Source organism: Mus caroli, unplaced genomic scaffold (genome assembly GCF_978045245.1).
Source record: "Mus caroli unplaced genomic scaffold, Mus_caroli_1 scaffold_9, whole genome shotgun sequence".
Taxonomy (NCBI): domain Eukaryota; kingdom Metazoa; phylum Chordata; class Mammalia; order Rodentia; family Muridae; genus Mus; species Mus caroli.
In genome coordinates, this window is record NW_028227264.1 from 105,901,450 (window position 1) to 105,919,749 (window position 18,300).

Consider the following 18,300-nt stretch of genomic DNA (forward strand, 5'->3'; position numbering starts at 1 on the left):
GTACTCAGGAGCAACATGGGGAGGTTTTGAACAAGCAAACATATTAACAGAAGCTAAGATAAGCAGTTAGCTGGCTAGAGAGTTTTGACAAGCAGACAATTTAAAAGAAGCCAAGATAACTTAGCTGGGTTACTTTGACTTCAAGTTCCTAGAACAGAGTTGGGTAGTTTCCATGTGATTTTTCTATCAAGGAAGTTAAATTATAATCAAATTATAATAGCCTAGGAAAATTATGAAATGGAGGAACCTCTTCAATGTTTTGTCTTGTAACAAAGGCAAAAACCACAGCTGTTGCAGTTTGAGATAAGTGAGCAGGAAGGTATGCCACATGACTGCAGACTACCACTTGATAAAGAGATCTTCAGTAAATGTAAGGGGACCCAAAGTTTTGTAAAAGTCACAATTACAGTCTGTCCTACTTTTGAAATAAATAGACAGGGATAAAACATAAAAGGAAAAGTTGCATGTTCTGGGAAAGTTGAAAAGACCCAAAGGAAAGTTATCTTATCTTGTAAGAACTGGGATAGGGAACGTGAACTCTGGGAAGACAAATACAATATCTCATTAAAAAGCTAAGTATTATTCTTAACTTTTTACTATACTTTAAGGCAAAACCACCTTTCTGGAAATACTCCTTGCCTTCCTAAAGAGATTGGTCCCTTAGCCAGGTCTTTAATCCCACTGAACTGAAATGTTAAGTCTCCACCTAGGCCAAGTATTTCATTCTCTTATTCCTGAAAGAATTTTGTCCCAAACTGCTGGTGTGCCAGTTACATTTGGATGAACTTCATAAGCATTCTCTTGCTTGAGATAATGAAAAAATAATGAATATGGTTAAGAAACTTTGGATATCATGGTGTTTTTCAATTTTGTATGTGCATTTCTTAATTGAATGAAAGTGTCATTATAACCATCAGTGAATCTTTTCCCATCTGAATTAGATATTCATGTAGTTTCTGCTATGTTAAAACAAAATTGCATCAGAAGATCTGAAAAGTGAAGATTGACTTAATTCAACCTTATTACAATCAGGGATTACAGAATGGACAGAAGACAGAAGAAAATTTACGCAAAACCAAAGGAAGAGAGAGAAGAAAATTACCCAAAACCTAGGTGCATAGGGAGAATGCTGAATGTGATTTAGGCCATTAGAGTGTGCTAAATGTATTTCACTGTCATTTTAAGCAATTAGGCACTTTTCCTCCAGGGGAGACAAAGAGGCTCAAATTTCCAAGATGATTGCATTTTAAAAGAATGACTATAAACAATAGAATGTAGTACATTAAAATAATTCATTGAAGGAATATTTATTTACATGTTTATATTACTTCATATTTTCCAGAAATTTTCTGAGTGAACATATAGACATATGGAAATTTTACTATTTTGCCTCTTTTTTCATTTTTAATTACTTTTTTAATTTTTGAAATTATAATTATGTAATTTTCCCTTTTTAATGAGGATTTTTATAGCAGACATGGATCTTAAAGTAATGCAGTATCTTTCACTGTGTATAACATGTGCAATTTCTAGCATTTTTAGAGTGCTAAAGTAAAAGAGAAGCTAAAAGTTATTTGAATTAAAAAATTAAAGTATGACTTCATATTCAGGTACTATACAAATACCTTCTTGTTTTGTTCAAGTTGTACATCTCAAGGAACATATCAAGTTGTACATCTCAAGGAGAAATATTTTAAAAGTGTAAATGTTCTAAAGCAAATATATGCCCAACAGTAGGAAGAGGGAATTTATAGAGCTCACCTCCAACAGGAAGACAAGACATCAAGTGAAGGAGAGGGGGCCATCCCACAGTCACAACTCTGATCCATAATTGTTCCTGTCTGAAAGAATTACAAGGATGGAAATGGAGAGGAGCCTGAGGAATAGAGGGTCCAGCGACAGGACCAAAGTGGGATCCAGATCAAGGGGAGGTCCCAAGGCCTGACACTATTACTGAGGCTATGGAACATTCACAAAAAGGACCTATCATGACTGCCCTCCAAAAGACCCAACAAGCAGCTGAGTCAGATGCAGATATTTGCACCCAACCAAAGGACAGAAACAGCTGATCCCCGCTGTTGAATTAGGGAAGGCTGAAAGAAGCTGAGGAGAAGGGCAATCCTATAGGAGGACCAGCTGTCTCAATTAATCTATACCCCCAAGGTCTTTCAAACACTGGATGACCAAACATATAGCATACACCAGCTGACTTGAAGCCCCCAACACACATACAGTACAGAACTGCAGGGTCTATGTTCATTCAGAGAAGATGCACCTAACCCTCAAGAGACTGGAGGCCCCAGGGAGTTTAGAGGTCAGGTGGGGTGGGGGTGTGTGGGGGCATCCGCGTTGAGACAGGGGTGTGGGGAGGAGGTATAAGATGTGAAACAGTCAGAGAGTAGACAGGGGGAGGGATAAAATATGGAGTGTAAAAAATAAATTAATTAGTTAATTAAAAAAAAAAAAGCAGGGACATTTAGGGTTCCAAAGAAGGAAACATTTGCCTAAATTTGGGTTAACTTGACGGGTGTTAAGATGTATAACTAAATGAATTGTATCATTAATTTTAAAATTATATTAATTTTGCATTATTGTCCCAGAAAGATTTTATAAAATGATGTATTTTGTAACTTTTACTTTAAATATCCTTGATGATAAATAACAGTCCACTGTATCAAATTTATCTACTTGGATTATTTTGAAACTTATTTTGCTTTAAACATCATGTTTTTTTTTTAATCAAATTAAGGTCTTCATATAACTGGAAAAAATGCTCTTGCTCATTATTTCAGGGTGAAAAAGCAGATAATCTGCTATCATAGACAAAAAGAACATGCGCTACCCAACTGTTGGAAAGGTCACCTATATTTCTAAGGTCCTTTGTGGGATGTTAGCCAGGAACATAAACTGGAACTTAAGGCACCAACAGCTATTTTTGTGAGAAAAAAATTAGGCATATAACTGTAAAACAAAACTATTTGATTGGTTTGAACCCCACTCCTCTTTTTTCTTACTAAATCCATTTGCATTCTAAGGTCTCCAGTTTTCTTGCCTATAAACTTTATAACTGCTGTTTTGAGCTGATTATGCTTTTAGGATGAGTAAGAAAGCACACAGGAGAAATTCTTCACAAAATGTTTAAGGACATATATCTCTGGGACTGTTCAGAAAAGATAAGCAAGAAAATATGTGTTTCATTTCTTGGGCAAAACCAGGCAAACATCTAAGGTTATATTTATATTTGGTTTTGTATGACTGCAATGCTAGAATCGAAGATATTTGGAAGACACACTTCTAAAAAAAATAAGAACAGAAAGGCAAGAACAAAATGACATGAAAGATTACGGTGAAAAGTGGGAGAAACACGGGAAAGAGAAGCTGTTTTCTGCTATTCTGAAATCCATCTGAGGAAGGAAAATAGATCATTTTATTGGTACTCATCTGTAATTCTTCCACCCTCTTAGTTATACAGCTATTTGTGCTAATATCAATTATTACCCTAGTAACAGTCCATTAACCTATTAGTTGACAAGTATTATAAACTGTAAATGCTGGTATTCCATACATTGCACATATATATTTGTGCATATGTGTGCACAAGCACACTTGAGTGCATGCGTGCGTGCGAGCACGCACACACACACACACACACACACACACACACACACACACACACATCTATATAAGTCATTCTTCTCTACCTACTATTAAACATGAAGCTGTCCAAGGTGAAGTTGTTCAAAACTTGTCCCTTGCACACTCCTCTCCCGCTCCACACTGACACACTCAATTACACTGTGTATACTGTTCACTTTTCACCTCAAATGATAAGGAGATGGTTTATTCTGGAATCAGTATGAGTAATGCAGGCTTGCAAGCACAGACTTAGGCTACTTCACATACCCTGCTCTAATCAGGTAGCAATTACTTGAACTTTATAGTAGCAGAACAAAAGAGATCATAAAACAACACACTTTTCTAAACATGGTTTGGCATATCTGTTAGGCAGGTCACTTACTGTAAAGAGAAAATTCCACTATAGGCCTGAGATGCTATCTGCCAGCGTTCTTAGCTTTAGTTGAGGCGTTGGTTCTAGAAGTCTATTTGAAACTCTCCACATAATTCTCTATTTTCCTTTTATTGACAATAGAAGTTTTTCATACAATGTATTCTGATGACATATTCCCCCCCCCAACATTTCCAATGTCATCCCCATTCCCCTTCTGGATCTATACAACTTTCTGTCTCTTTAGGAAACAAGCAGGCATCTGATAACAATAATAAAATATGATAAAAACAAAAATAAAAAATACTAGAGTAAGACAAAACAAACAAGCAGAAGAAAAAGAGCCAAAAAGGAGAAAGTACAAGGAAACCAAACACACACAGGACACATATGTTCCTACTCAGAGGAATCCCATAAAAGAAAATCTGGAAGCCATAATTTATACTCAGAGGACCTGTAAGGTTAAAAGAATGCCCTGACCAAACATTATGGGACAAAGAACCTCCAAAACTGCTATTGAGTTTGTTTTGTGTTGGCTATCTCCTGGTGAGCATGTGGCCTGCCTCTAAGAGTGGTTTCTATCCTCAGTGATACTCTGTTGGAGAAAACTTATGTTTCATTTGTAAGTAAATATCAATTGGAGATAGGGATGGGGGCATGTGTCCATTTTTTTTTCTCTCAGGAATGGGATCCCATCTGGTGCAGACATGTGTAACTGCTGTGCACAAGACCACGGTGTCTGTGAATTGATATGTATGTTGGCACATCTGTTTATAGGGACTTGATTCTTTGGTGTCTTCCATCACCTATGGCTGTTACACAAATTAAGTTTAAGATTCTACAGGGTTCACTGAGCTCTGAGGGGAAGAATTTATGAAGTCCACTTAGGACTGAGGGATCCAAGGTCTCACTCTCTTTATATTGTCAGGCTGTGGGTTTCTGTATTTTTTTTCTACTGTAGGAGAAAGCTTCTCTGGTGATGGCTGATGGAGCTACTGATCTATTCATATAACAAAATATCCTTAGGAGTCATTTCATGGCTACTTTCCTTTACCATAACAATGGTGTTAGCTTTTCTTCTAGGTCCCTGGCCTATTATCTGTTTTTTTTTTTTTTCCCAGTCTTCTAAATAGTATCAGGTATGTGCTCCATCTCATTGAATGGTCTGTAATCTAATCGCATATTGGTTGGTTATTCCCACTAGCTTTGCACCACTATTGCATTAGTTCCAGCAGGTCAATATTGTAGATCAGAGTTTATAGCTATATTGGTGTTTACCTTTCTCCATTGGTAACATGCAGAGTATCTTCCAGTGGCACAAACATGAATGCTAGTCCATAGGGGTGGATGCTTTAGATAGGTATCAGCTTAATTTCTTCTGTTCAATGAGCTATATAGGTCGTATCTTCCAAAATAGGGCCTTTCAATCAGTTTTGTGGCTATCAACCAATAGGTTTGTCAATAGCCTGGAGTGTTTGTGGGTTCTTATGTGTACTCTTTGGTCAAAAACTCATTAAATATGACCCATTTGGGGCACTAGATGCTTCATTTAGTGATAAGAGATGTGTACTTGGGAATCCATCTCTCCTATTATTGGCAAATTTCACATTCTTGAAAATGGAAAATCAGCCAAACAAAAACTAAATATAGAAGTGATAGATACTTCTATATGTCCTATATGTTCTCAATGGCATAATAAACCAAATGAACGTAATAGATATTTACCGAACACTTTTCACCCAAACACACAAAAAAGAAATACCTTTTCCGCAGCTCATGGAATATTCTCTAAAATTGACCGCAAACTAAGACACAAAGCAATTCTCAACTGATAAATGGAAATTGAAATAACACCCTGAATTCTATCTGACCAACATGGATGAAAGTTGTATAACAGTAGCCCCAGTGTGGGGGAATGTCAGGGCCAGGAAGCAGAAGTGGGTGGGTTGGTGAGCAGGAGGAAGAGGGAGGAGATAGGAGGAGGGTGTTTTTGGAGGGGAAACCAGGAAAAGGAGTAACATTTGAAATGTAAATAAAGAAAATACACAATAAAAAAAAGAAAGAAAAAAACAATAGCAGAAACAACAAAAAGCTTACAAACTCATGGAAAGTGACCACTTCACTACTGAATGAAAAATGGCTCAATATAGAAGTCATGATGGAAACTAAAAACTTTAGAACTGAATGTAAATGAAAAGGCAACATACTCAATTTTATGGCACATGATGAAGATGATTCTAAGAGGCAAGTTAGTAGTGTGAACATTAAAAAAATAGCAATGTCTCATTTAGTAACTTAAACATAAAAGACACACACACACACACACATCGAAGCTATAAGACAAAAGAGAAAAATAATACCCAAAAGCAGTAGCTGGCAAGAAATAACAAAGTTCAGGAATGAAATCAGTGAAACAGAAACAGCAACATAATAATAAAACAAAAATCAATGAAACATAAATTCTACAACAGTAGTCCTCAACCTTCCTAATGCTGTGACCCTTTAATACAGTTCCTTATGCTGTGATGACCCCAACCTTAAAGTTATTTTCATTGCTACTTTATAACTACAATTTTGCTACTGTTAGGAATCATCATGAACTTTTTTTTTTTTTTTTTTGAAATAGAAGTTTCCCAAGGAGGTCACCACCCACAGGTTGTTAACCACTGTATTAACCTAATAGCCACAAAGAATGTTAGATCACGTGCAGAGAGGGCAATAAAGGGATTAAAGATGCCCAAAGATAATTGAACTGGCAGCATCCCAACCTTGTCAAAGCACTGAAGTTCTAACCAACCAGTGAGCAGTAGGCAACATGGCTTCTTCTCAGGAATTCTCATTCATATTGCATTTACTCCATGAGGTAAGCTGCCTGGATACTTAACAGGCCAATGTTTTACACAGCTCTGACCTCTGAGTTCTATGGTAAACATGAAAATTTTGCCTACCATCTTCTGGAAGTCAGAAGAGTGTCTGGACATGTTGATGGTCCACTGCTGGGACTGCCTAACACCAACATTGCGATTGGTAGCACACTACTGACATTATCCCTTTCCCTCTACACTGTCCACATCTACCGATTTACTGAGAGACATGGTTCATGAACATCTTGCCCATCTTTTGAGCTCTTGTGTTTGCCTTCAAAGGTCCTATCTCTCCCCTCTTTGAAGTGTCACTGCATGACCTAGACGTGACTGTCACAAGTTGGTGGGTAGACTATTTATATCTCTCCCTACTTTATTTTCTCAGCCAAGCCCCAAACACATCAAGATACCAAAATACTCCTACAGAAAGAGAGATCTTTTGAAAATGTAATTTGATGATAATATCAATGTCTTATCTCTTATATCAACTTTTTGGTGGCATGTCTGTGCCTTTGAATTCCAGCAGAATTTTTTATAAGACATACATATGAGGGTCTGCATTGGTTGGGTTCATTTTATCTTGGTAAGTTATTCCATTCATGGCTTTCTCAGTAGCTATCCTAGTTATCTTTTTCTGTTTTTCTAAGTCACTGAGTACTATCTGTCATGACTTCATCTAGAGAGCCATGTTTGCTGGCCCTTCTCTATTAAAGCTTTTCTCACTCAATGGTCACAGAGCCCCATCACCTCCAACTTCACCCTTCTGCTCAACTATCAGTTCCTCAGTGCAAGCTTTCCAGGCCATTCTGTTGGACAGCCTCCATCCCTCTAACTCACTTCTTATTCTCACTATACATTTTGTTTATAATTTGAACATAACATATATTTTATTCATTTTGCTTGTTTTCTTCACTACACTGTTATAATGAAAACTGCCTCCTGCAGGAATGTCATTCCATTTACTGCCTAAGTGCGCATGTGTCAGAGTACTGGCTGTCCTCCGCTGCTGCAATACAACTACTTCCACTTCTTTCTATCTCATGCCCCAGTGGCCGTCTTCCAAATTGCTTAGCAGAATCCCTTATACATAAGTTTCTGCTTTCAGCGTATCAGGGAGAAAAGAAAATTACACTGGCTAGGACTGTCTGTAACCTCCACTATAGCTGGATTTTTCTTCAGGTGGCAATAGTTCCCATGGTCTGCCCTTCAGTGTGAGGAAGCTAAGGTATAACTGTAACTTTGTTTCTTCTGCAGGTCCTTCAAGTCGGGGAAGCCTCCACTTTTTCATCCCTCACTTCCATCCTGTTCCTTTCATTCTTCCAGCCATTCTTGTATCTTACAGATTCCTCCTCTGTATTTCCAGGTTCTCCTGTCATGAATTAAGCTAACTGCAGAAGAAATATGTGCATATTTTTCCTTGTCATTATACACTAAACAACATACACAGTATCGATCTAGACAGCGTTCACATTGTATCACTGAATGGAGAGAGAATTTTGAGTATCTGGTAGGACATGTGTATTGGAACTGTTGTGTAAACACTACCCATTTTTATAAGAGGCTTGTGCACCTGCATGTCTTTGTCTGAGGTAGTAAGGCTTTGCCTTGGAACCAATGTCACATGGGTTGGGGAACAATGCTCCTTTGTGAAAACATTCTCACTTTTCCATTCAGATGTGTTACTATTTCTTGCTGGAATCCTGGCAGATAAAATAAACATCTAGGAGTATGCCATACCAATAAAACCCTGATAATAAGTTATATTGTTGGAAAACCAGGTGCATAAAATATTAAACACAGTATTTCCGAAGCTTATGTATTCTTAATGCTGACATTTTAATAGAATTCCACTTGGAATCATGCATACTACATACTATTTTAATAAATACCACGGCACATAAGCATAATCTTTTACTAAATTTAGTCGCCCTTTTTCAGGTTCAACCATCTTAACGATCATCAGAGAGTAAGTAGTTTTATAATAACTTTGTTAAGTACTGGGTCTTTATGATTAATTTATTGTCATTTTACTGGTTCTTATGTTTATTTATTGTCATTTTATAATAATTCAAGCGCACCCTCTAAAGCTGCTGCAGAAGTAGGCATACATTTGCTTTGTTTTGTGTCAGCTGGGTGACTCCTCTGTGTACAACGATGCAGTTCAAACAGAGCTCAATATATGATGTGAACAAGAAGATAAATCATAGAGCTAGGATTCTAAAAATATAACATGATTACCTGCCAGCTCCATAGGTTTTATCAAAAGGAAAATGCACATGGTCACAGAATACAAATGACCAATTCCAAAGCTGTAGGGTGTTCGAAATAAGCTTTGATTTCTGTGCTGTTTAATGACTGTCTATGACTATATTTTTGGAAGGTAAGTGTATACGATGCTATCAATGCCATGAGAAAGAATTCTCCAGTGGAACTTAAACCTGCCTTGCCACCTTTTGTTCCAGAACACTGCTAAATTCACACATTACCACGATGCAATTGCTACAGTGACCCCTCATGTTCCCAGGAGTTTCTTAATGAGATTGACCAGGGTTACCAAAAAAAGAGTGACTACACCAGAGCCATGGAAGTTGGAAAGAAGACAGAAGACAGAAGAACCTTTGGCTGGGCTACAAAGTTAAGAAAATTAAGACTTTTTCCCCATAGAAGTAATTTACCTCATACTGCAATATAATTGTTATAATTTTCAAGCTGAATAATAGGTAATTATATTTTATTAAGTACAAAAGTAACTTTTTCAACAGTACAAAGTTCATGATAACAAATAAAGGTTAAAGGCCAAATGTTTCTTCAAATTATATATAAGTATGTTCTAGGAAGTTTGGTTTTCTCTCACTTGTGCCCACGGTGACTACAGAAGGGAAAGGAGCTTCCATATTTCATGAATTGCTTCAAATCAGATTCTTCTGTGTCATGACATTTGCTTTCCAGATTTATATTTAATTAGTTTCCAAATATCTCCTCACTCAGTGAATATAAAGCCGTCCACTTTAGTCTCAGGCTTGTATTCAGGTTTGAGAGTTCTGAGGCCAGTGCTTGTTGTCTTTAGCTAGTACAGTGGAATTTTCCAGTAAAATGGATGGAAAAATAAAGCCCTGTAAAAATGCTTTAATAAGAATTTGCTTAAAGGGCTGAAGAGATGGCACAGAGTTAAGAGCATGTACCATTCTTAGACTGCACCCGTGTTCTCTTCCCAGCGCCCAGATCGGGTGGCTTACAACTAACTGGTTACTTCCAGGGGAATCTGGTATTTTTTGCCAACTTTTGCACTTGCAGTCATATGCACATATGCACAGACACACATACATACACATAGCGGGAAAGAATAAATATTCAAGAATAAAAAAAGGACCATGCCTAATATGGTGAAACTAAGATATGCTAATACCTACAAAAGCTTGAAGTAGTCCCAAAATAATCACACTATAAAAGAATCCTCAATGAAAGATATCATAGTTGCCCAGTTCAGTAATACATCAGTGTGTTCCAGATCACACAGGATAATAAATATCCTTATACACCATTCCAGAATTTAATTCTTAACAGTTCTCACTGTATAGCAAACTATAATTCATTATCCTGATTACAATGGGTATGTCTAATCTAGTTGCTAACATGAAAGATATTCATTGTGAAATAAATCGTTCATGTTTTCTCCTCCATCTTAAAACATCTTTTCAACAATTATTATTTTATTTTCTCACACAATTTATTTTCTACTGTTGATATGGACGCAGGGTTTTAGCCTTCCCTTCTAGTGCATCTCTATTCCTGTGTATCAGCTTCTAATCTACAGAAAAACTTTCTACCAGAAACTGCCAGTGGTCACATGAGGCTGAGATACAGGTAGGTAATTTTCACTATCTTTCCTATCCTCTGTTCTGATCTCTTCAAACCTACACTTTGTAGAAGGACACAACATCCCAGTGCTCATAGAAAAGCACCAAAGAAGCCAGAAATATTGAATATGTAATGTTGTCTCTTCAAGGGAAGTGATTCTCTCAGATTCCCGAGCATGGCTTCTCAGTCAATACAACCCATTCTTATAAAAGACATTTTGTGTACTTTGCAAAAGAGCTGTGCTATTATACTTAGCCTTCCTCCCTAGCCTGAACATTGTTTCTCAGACAATAGAACCTGTTTTTATGAAACAGGTCCTATGTACTTTACAAAAGTCATGTGCTTTTGAAAAGGAGTTTCTTTGTAATCATGCCTTAAGCTTTCTTTGGGTCAGATTCCAGAAATTTGAACTAGCCCCACTAACTAAATCATGCTGAACTGTTTATTTTTTCTTCGTGTCTCTTATAGTTTACACTTAGTCACTTAGCAATCTTTCTTATCGGAATGTTTCCTCCTACCCAACCTCTAATCCCTGGGGAATCCACCTCTTTGTTTAACCCCAGCCCCCCAGCTCTGTTATGATGTTAGCCTTCTCAGCCTTCTCCCTTAGCCTATCTCTGTTACTTTTTGTCACCTTAGGAACCACAAAAACACTCTTGGGACCAGGGGTCACACTTGTTTAGCATATGGAATGAACAGCAGCAATCAAAGAACAGAACATCCACCAATCAAGACAAGACTAGATGTCTATAGCAAGAAACATCACAAACATCATAACTTTAGCTGTATAAATCCAGCACAAAGCCACAAATATGAAGGGTCAAGACTAAATGCCTCTTCTGGAAGTCAGCAAAAGGCCTTAAAATGCAATAAAGCTGAAGCAAAAGGCAAGGGTTTCAAAATAGACATTATGAATATATTCAAGGACTTTAAAGAGGATATAAATGAATGCCTCAGTGAAAACCATGGAAACACAACTTTTGAATGAAATAATTAAAAACTTTTAATACATGAAACTAGAAACATTTCCAATACAGAAAACCAAAATATAATGCCAGAAATGAAAGACATAGGAGGTCAACCAAAAGTTCCAAGTTGGTAAACCTTACCAACAAATTACAAATATTTGAAGAGATAATAATAGGTCTTGAAAATAAGGTAGAAGAATGGATACCCAATCAAAAAGAAAAAAAAAGTGAAATCTAAAAGATTATAATTAGAAAACATTAAGGAAAGCTGAGTCACTATGAGAAGACCAAAGCATGAAATGATCAAGGATAGGCTAAGGAAAAGAAAGCCAGTTAAAATGCACAAAACATATCTAAAGAATGAGGTTGCTATCAAGGTACAAGAAGCATACAGAACACCAAGTAGACATGAACAGAAAGGAAAATTTCCAAAACACATGATCAAAACAAACAAACAAACTAATTGTATAGAGCAAAAAAAGGGTATTAAACCTGCAAGGGAAAAGGGCCAAGTAACATAATCCCAGACACAATAGGATAGCACCTGACATCTCACTTGAGACTCCAAAAGACAGAAGGGCCTGGATATATGCTCTATAAACTCTGATAAACCATACTTGCCAGTCAAGAATACTATATCCAGCAAAATTATAAATCAGAATTGATGGCGAATAAAAAGCTTTTCACAAAAAGGCTACTGTTAAGCAATTTAAATTTGCCTATAAATCTCTACACAAGGAACTAGAAGAAAATCTTCAGTATGAATAGGTTCACTACACCCAGAAGGATACAAGAAATAAATCATTACAGTAAATGAAATGGGGTGATGAGAATCCAAACACTATGAACCAAGTAACAGGAATCTGTAAACACTGACTGTTGATACTTTCACCATCAATGATATCAATTCCCCTGTAAGCAAATCACAAAGTAAAATATTAGATTGAGTATGCATCTTTCTGTTGCGTCCAAGAAATATACCTTAACATCAAGGAGAAGCACAACTTCAGGATAAATGGATTAAAAAATATTCTACGCAAATGGGCTCAAGAAGTAAATAGATGTGGTTATTTTAATATCTGACAAAATAGACTTCAAACAAAAATTAATCAGAAGATATAGGGAGGAACACTATATATTTGTCAAAGGAAAAATGACCAAGAGGACACTGTAATTTTAAACATTTATGCACCAAAACAAGAGAGCCCTACTTCACTAAAGAAACACTACTAAAGCAAAATCCACATGTTGTCTTCCACACGATAACAGTTGGTAACTTTGATATCCCATACTCAACAATAGATAAGTCATCCAGATAAGTCTAAACAAGAAAAAAGCTGCAGTTAAATAATACAATTAATAAAATAGACCAGTATCTACCCGAACACTAAAAACTAAACCTTTTTCTCTGAAGCTCATGAAAATTCCTCCAAAACTGACCACAAACTAGGACACAAGCAAGTCTCAATAGATACAAAGAAAATGAAGCAATATCATAAATCCTATCTGACCACAATACGGTAGAGCTTGGCATCAACAATACCAGAAATAGCAGAGAGATTACAGGTCATGGAACCCAAACAGCTCACTAGTGACTGAAAACTGGGTCAAGACAAATATCAAGGAAAAAAAAAACTTTTAAAAAGTGAGTATAAATGAAAATACAAGCTAAGTAAACCACAATGATTATTCTAAGACAAAACTTCACATCATTAAGTGTCTACATAAAAAATTCAGTAGAGTTGCATGTTATCAACTTAGAGGCCCACCTGAAAGCTCTAGAATAGCATGAAGATATATCCTCCAAGAAGAACAGATGCCAAAAGTAAACTTCAAACTGAAATAAATAAAACAGCAATAACAACAAAAAGCAACACAAAGAAACGATGAAATGATGAGTTCTTTTGAGAAAACAAACAAGACTGATAAACTCTCAGCCAAATCAACTAAAATACAGAGAATAAAAATCCAAATTAATTAATTTAGAGTTGAAAAGGAGAACATAATAATAAACCACAAGAAAATCCAGATAATCATAAGAGCATACTTTAAAATTCCATATTACATCAAACTAGAAAACCTAAATGAAGGGGATACATTTATTAACATATACAACCTATCAAATATAAATAAAGACTGAGGAAGCCATTTAGACAGACCAACAAATCCCTAGCAAATTCGAAACAGAAATTAAAATTCCTCTTTCTCCCAAAGCCAGATATATTCAGTGCAAAATTCTACCTCACCTTCAAAGAGTTATTGCTAATACCTTTTAAATTATTACGTATAATACAAATGGTCACTTCCTAATTTTTTTCCAAAGCTACTATTATCCAATTCTAAAACCATACAAAAGAAAATTGTAGACCAATTTCCCTTACTAACAAACATGCAAAAATTTCTCAGTATAATACATGCAACTTGCAAACCAAATTGAAGAACACCCAAAATATCCACCATTGCCTTTATCTGAGAAATGTGAGGATGCTTCAACATACATAAATCTTGAAATGTAGTCTACCATATAAACACACTAAAAGACAAAAACTACACGATCATCAAATTAGAGGCAGAAAATATCTTTGAACAAATCCTATGTCCCTTCATGATAAAAGTCCTGGAGACATAAGGGTTACAAAGGGTAACATAGTATCAACATAAAAAACTCAAAGCATTTTCACTAAAATCAAGAAAATGATTAGGATGCCCTCTCACACCATAGCTAGTGTATAGTACTCAAAATTTTAACTGGAACAGTCCGACAACTGAATGTTCAGTGTTGAAGAAGAGATCCCAACAATTTGGAGACAGTAGTGTTGAAAGGCAAACATTTTTGTTATGTGCAGGCCAACTTATTCTCCTGCTTTGTGAGAGCAGGAGAAAAGCAATGACTAAGTTGCAGAAAGAGCATTCTTACATAGGTCCTTCACGGCCTATTCAAACAAGCAAAGTTTAACAAAAGCAGAACTTTTGCAATGAGCAGCAGCAAAAGCATGTTGTTACAAGTCTTTAACATGTTGTTACAAGTGTCTTTGTGATCAGACACTTTAGAAAGCTTTATTTTTAAAATGAAATCAATCTGGTTGTCAGAAGGTCTCCTGGTCTGTCGCTTTGAAAAGCAGTCTACCTAGTAGACACATAAATCTTGTCTTACCTAAGAAATACAAGTACAAATATCAAGACTTTGGAAATGAGACAATAGGAAGAATGGAATCCCTGATATTATATAATCCATATTAAAATCAACAGTGAAGGCAAAAATGGAGGAGTCAGCTTCTAACCCCATAGGAGTTCAAGGGGTTCAAGTAGGAAAGAAAGAAGTCAAAGCATCATTATTTGCAGTTGATAAACACTTCAGCAAAGTAGCAGGTTACAAAATTAACTCACAGAAATCAATAGTGCTCCTATACACAAGTTGTAAACATATTGAGAAAGAAATCAGGGAAAGAATACATAGCAGTATAACCTAAAATAAGTAAGTAATTAAGTAAACAGTAACTAACTAACTAAATATTTCAACCCTACCAAACAAATTAAAAACTTGTATAATACAAGCTTTAAAGCATTAATGAAGGAATAAGAAGGTGGAAAGATCTCCCATGCTCATGGATTGGTAGGATTAATATGGTGAAACTGGCCATTATACACAAGCAAACTATAGTTTCAATACAATTAGCATTAAAATTTTAACAGAATTTATCACAGAAATCGAAAATACAATTTTGACCTTTATATGGAAACACAACAAAAAGATCACACTTGCTGAGACAATCCTAAATAAGGAAAGAGCTGCTGGAAGTATCACCTTCACTGATCCCAAGTTCTACCCGAAAACTATAATAATAAAAAGCAGCATGGTATTAGCATAAAAACAGACTTGTTGATCAATAGAATCTGACTTAAGACCCATACACAATTCCACATGCCTGATGACCATTGACATCTTTTTTTTTTACATAGATGCCAAAATAAGTAAACACACACACACACACACACACACACACACACTTGAGCAAAGGCAGCATTTTTCATGAAATGGTTCTGGTCATACTGGATAGACAATGTAAACAGATGCAAAGAGATTCATACTTACCATCTTGTACAAAATTCAACTCCAAAATAGATCAAGGACCTCAACATAAGTCCACATACCCTTAATCTGAGAGAAACAAAAGTTATATTCAGTGTTAATGGAAAGCACTTTCTGAACAAGAGGCTGATAGCACAGGCACTAAGACCAACAATTATTGAGACTTTCATGAAGTGAAAAAGCTTCGTTATGACAAATGACACCATCATTTGAACCGAGCTTCAGTCTACAGAGTAGAAAACAATTATAGACAATTATACATATGATCAAAGGTTGTTATTCACAGTATTAAAAGAACTAAAAGCACCTAATATTAACATAAAGAATACAAATCACCCAATCAAGAATGGGCATAGAACTAAGCAAAGAGTTCTCAAAAGGTGGAACACAAATGGCTTAGAAACACTTAATTGATTAACATCCTTAGCCATCAGGAAAATGCAAATTAAAAGTAATTTAATATTTCATTCAGATACATATATAATATTTAATATTTATAATAATATTATATTTGTATAATATTTAATATTTTCATTCATTTAATATTCCAGTCAGAATACACAATATATAACATTTGGGCATAAACCCAATGGACTCTTCAACCTACTACAGAGATTCCTGCTCATCTGTTTGTTGCTGCTCTATTCATAAAAGTCAAACAAGGAATAGCCTTGATTTCCATTGAAAGATGAATAGATAATGAATGTGTGATATCTTTATACAGTGGCATATTGAGTAGCTGTCAAGAAACATGAAATATACAGGTAAATAGATGGAAGTATAGAAAAGGATATTATGTAAGGTAACTCAGACCCAAACAGACAAATATTGTATTGTTTCTATTATATGTGGGGTTAGCTTTTACACATTCATAATGCCTGCTATAATCTGAATAAATACAGAGGTTGTGTACCTATTGCAGGGCTATGAGGGAGGAGCAGCTTTCCCAATGATGGGGAAATAAAGGACATGGAGTTATGGAATGACATCAGGGAAGTGTAAATGGGAAGATGAAATGGAAAGGAAGTTAAAAGAGAAAAACTAAGAAAAACTAAGAAGGAAATATGGGAAGAGCTAACTGAGGGCCATTTTAAAAAGCCATATTGAAACCTACTACTAGAAGCTTTATATATATATATATATATATATATATATATATATATATATACACTTACACACCCACACACGCACACACATACACACACACACACACACACACATATATATATGAACTAAAGGAAATTTAATGGAGACACCTAATTACAGAAGACAATCCCCCCAAACTAGACATCATCATGCATCATGCTGCTCAAATAAAACCTGCAGTTTCAGGGATACGTTACATTTTGTTGAGTAGTTGTCCAAGGGGCCTCACAGAAACACTGAAATATCACAGACTATTACAAAGACTATTGATGCCAGACAGAACCTGATAGTAAGCCCCTATTGCTGAAGAAAGTATTTCACCAAGCATAGAGAAGTTGAGCTGGTGCCTAACTAGACGTTTCTCCCCTACTGAATAGTGTTCACAGTAATGGGAAACAACCCCCGCCCCCAACACACACATACATGTGATAGCTCACAATCACTTGTAATTATGGTTCCAGGGGATCTAATGCCTTCTTTTGACGTCTGTGGGCACCATCTACACATGTAATGAACCCAGGCACATGCAGGCAATACACTCATATATAATAATATTGGGAATGACAACTCACACTAAAGGCCTTTTGAAAAGCAACAGGGAAACCTACTACTGAAGAAGCTCCTTAACAAATGAACCTAGAAAAAATATATCTATAATATACAAATATACCTAAAAAGTACATAAAATTTAAGAGGGAATATCACACGAAAAATGCGGGAAGAAGAACTTGGAGTTTCATGCACTGTTTATTTGAGATAGTTACTCACTTTGCTGCCAAATACTGCCCTAAGTAAAACTTTTTAAAAATCATGTATTTCAAACAGTCCAGTAGACAGGGATCGTGAGCATTCAGTGGCTGGGCTGGAAGCTATGAGAGGAATAAACTTCATGTTTTTGTGTTTATGCTGCTGCCTCTTGTTCATCACAAAATTTCCGCGGTAGTTTTCTCTTATGGTTCCCCATGCCTTCTTTTGTGGCAATGTTGGAGAACCGCAAGTAAAAATTCAGTTCCTTGGCCATCGTAACTTTTTTTCAAGTGTTCAAAGCTACACACCATTATTTCATTGCACAGTGCAAACAGAGCATTTATATTCTTGCAGAGTGGTCAGCTGAATGCCACTGATCTAGATATATAATAAAGTCTTACAAGTCATAGGGTGATATATTGGCCCTGTCGTGTGATAGGACTTAACCTTAATTTAGATTTGCAAAAGCTGCCTGATTCTCTTTTCATTTAAGCTATTTTGAACTCCAAAACTAAACCTTAAAGGAAATCTTGCCTTTCAAATACATTAAGTTTTTTTGGATTTTAAAATACTGGTTTTAATCCAGTATATTGTGAATATTAATGCATGAGAGATACTTTT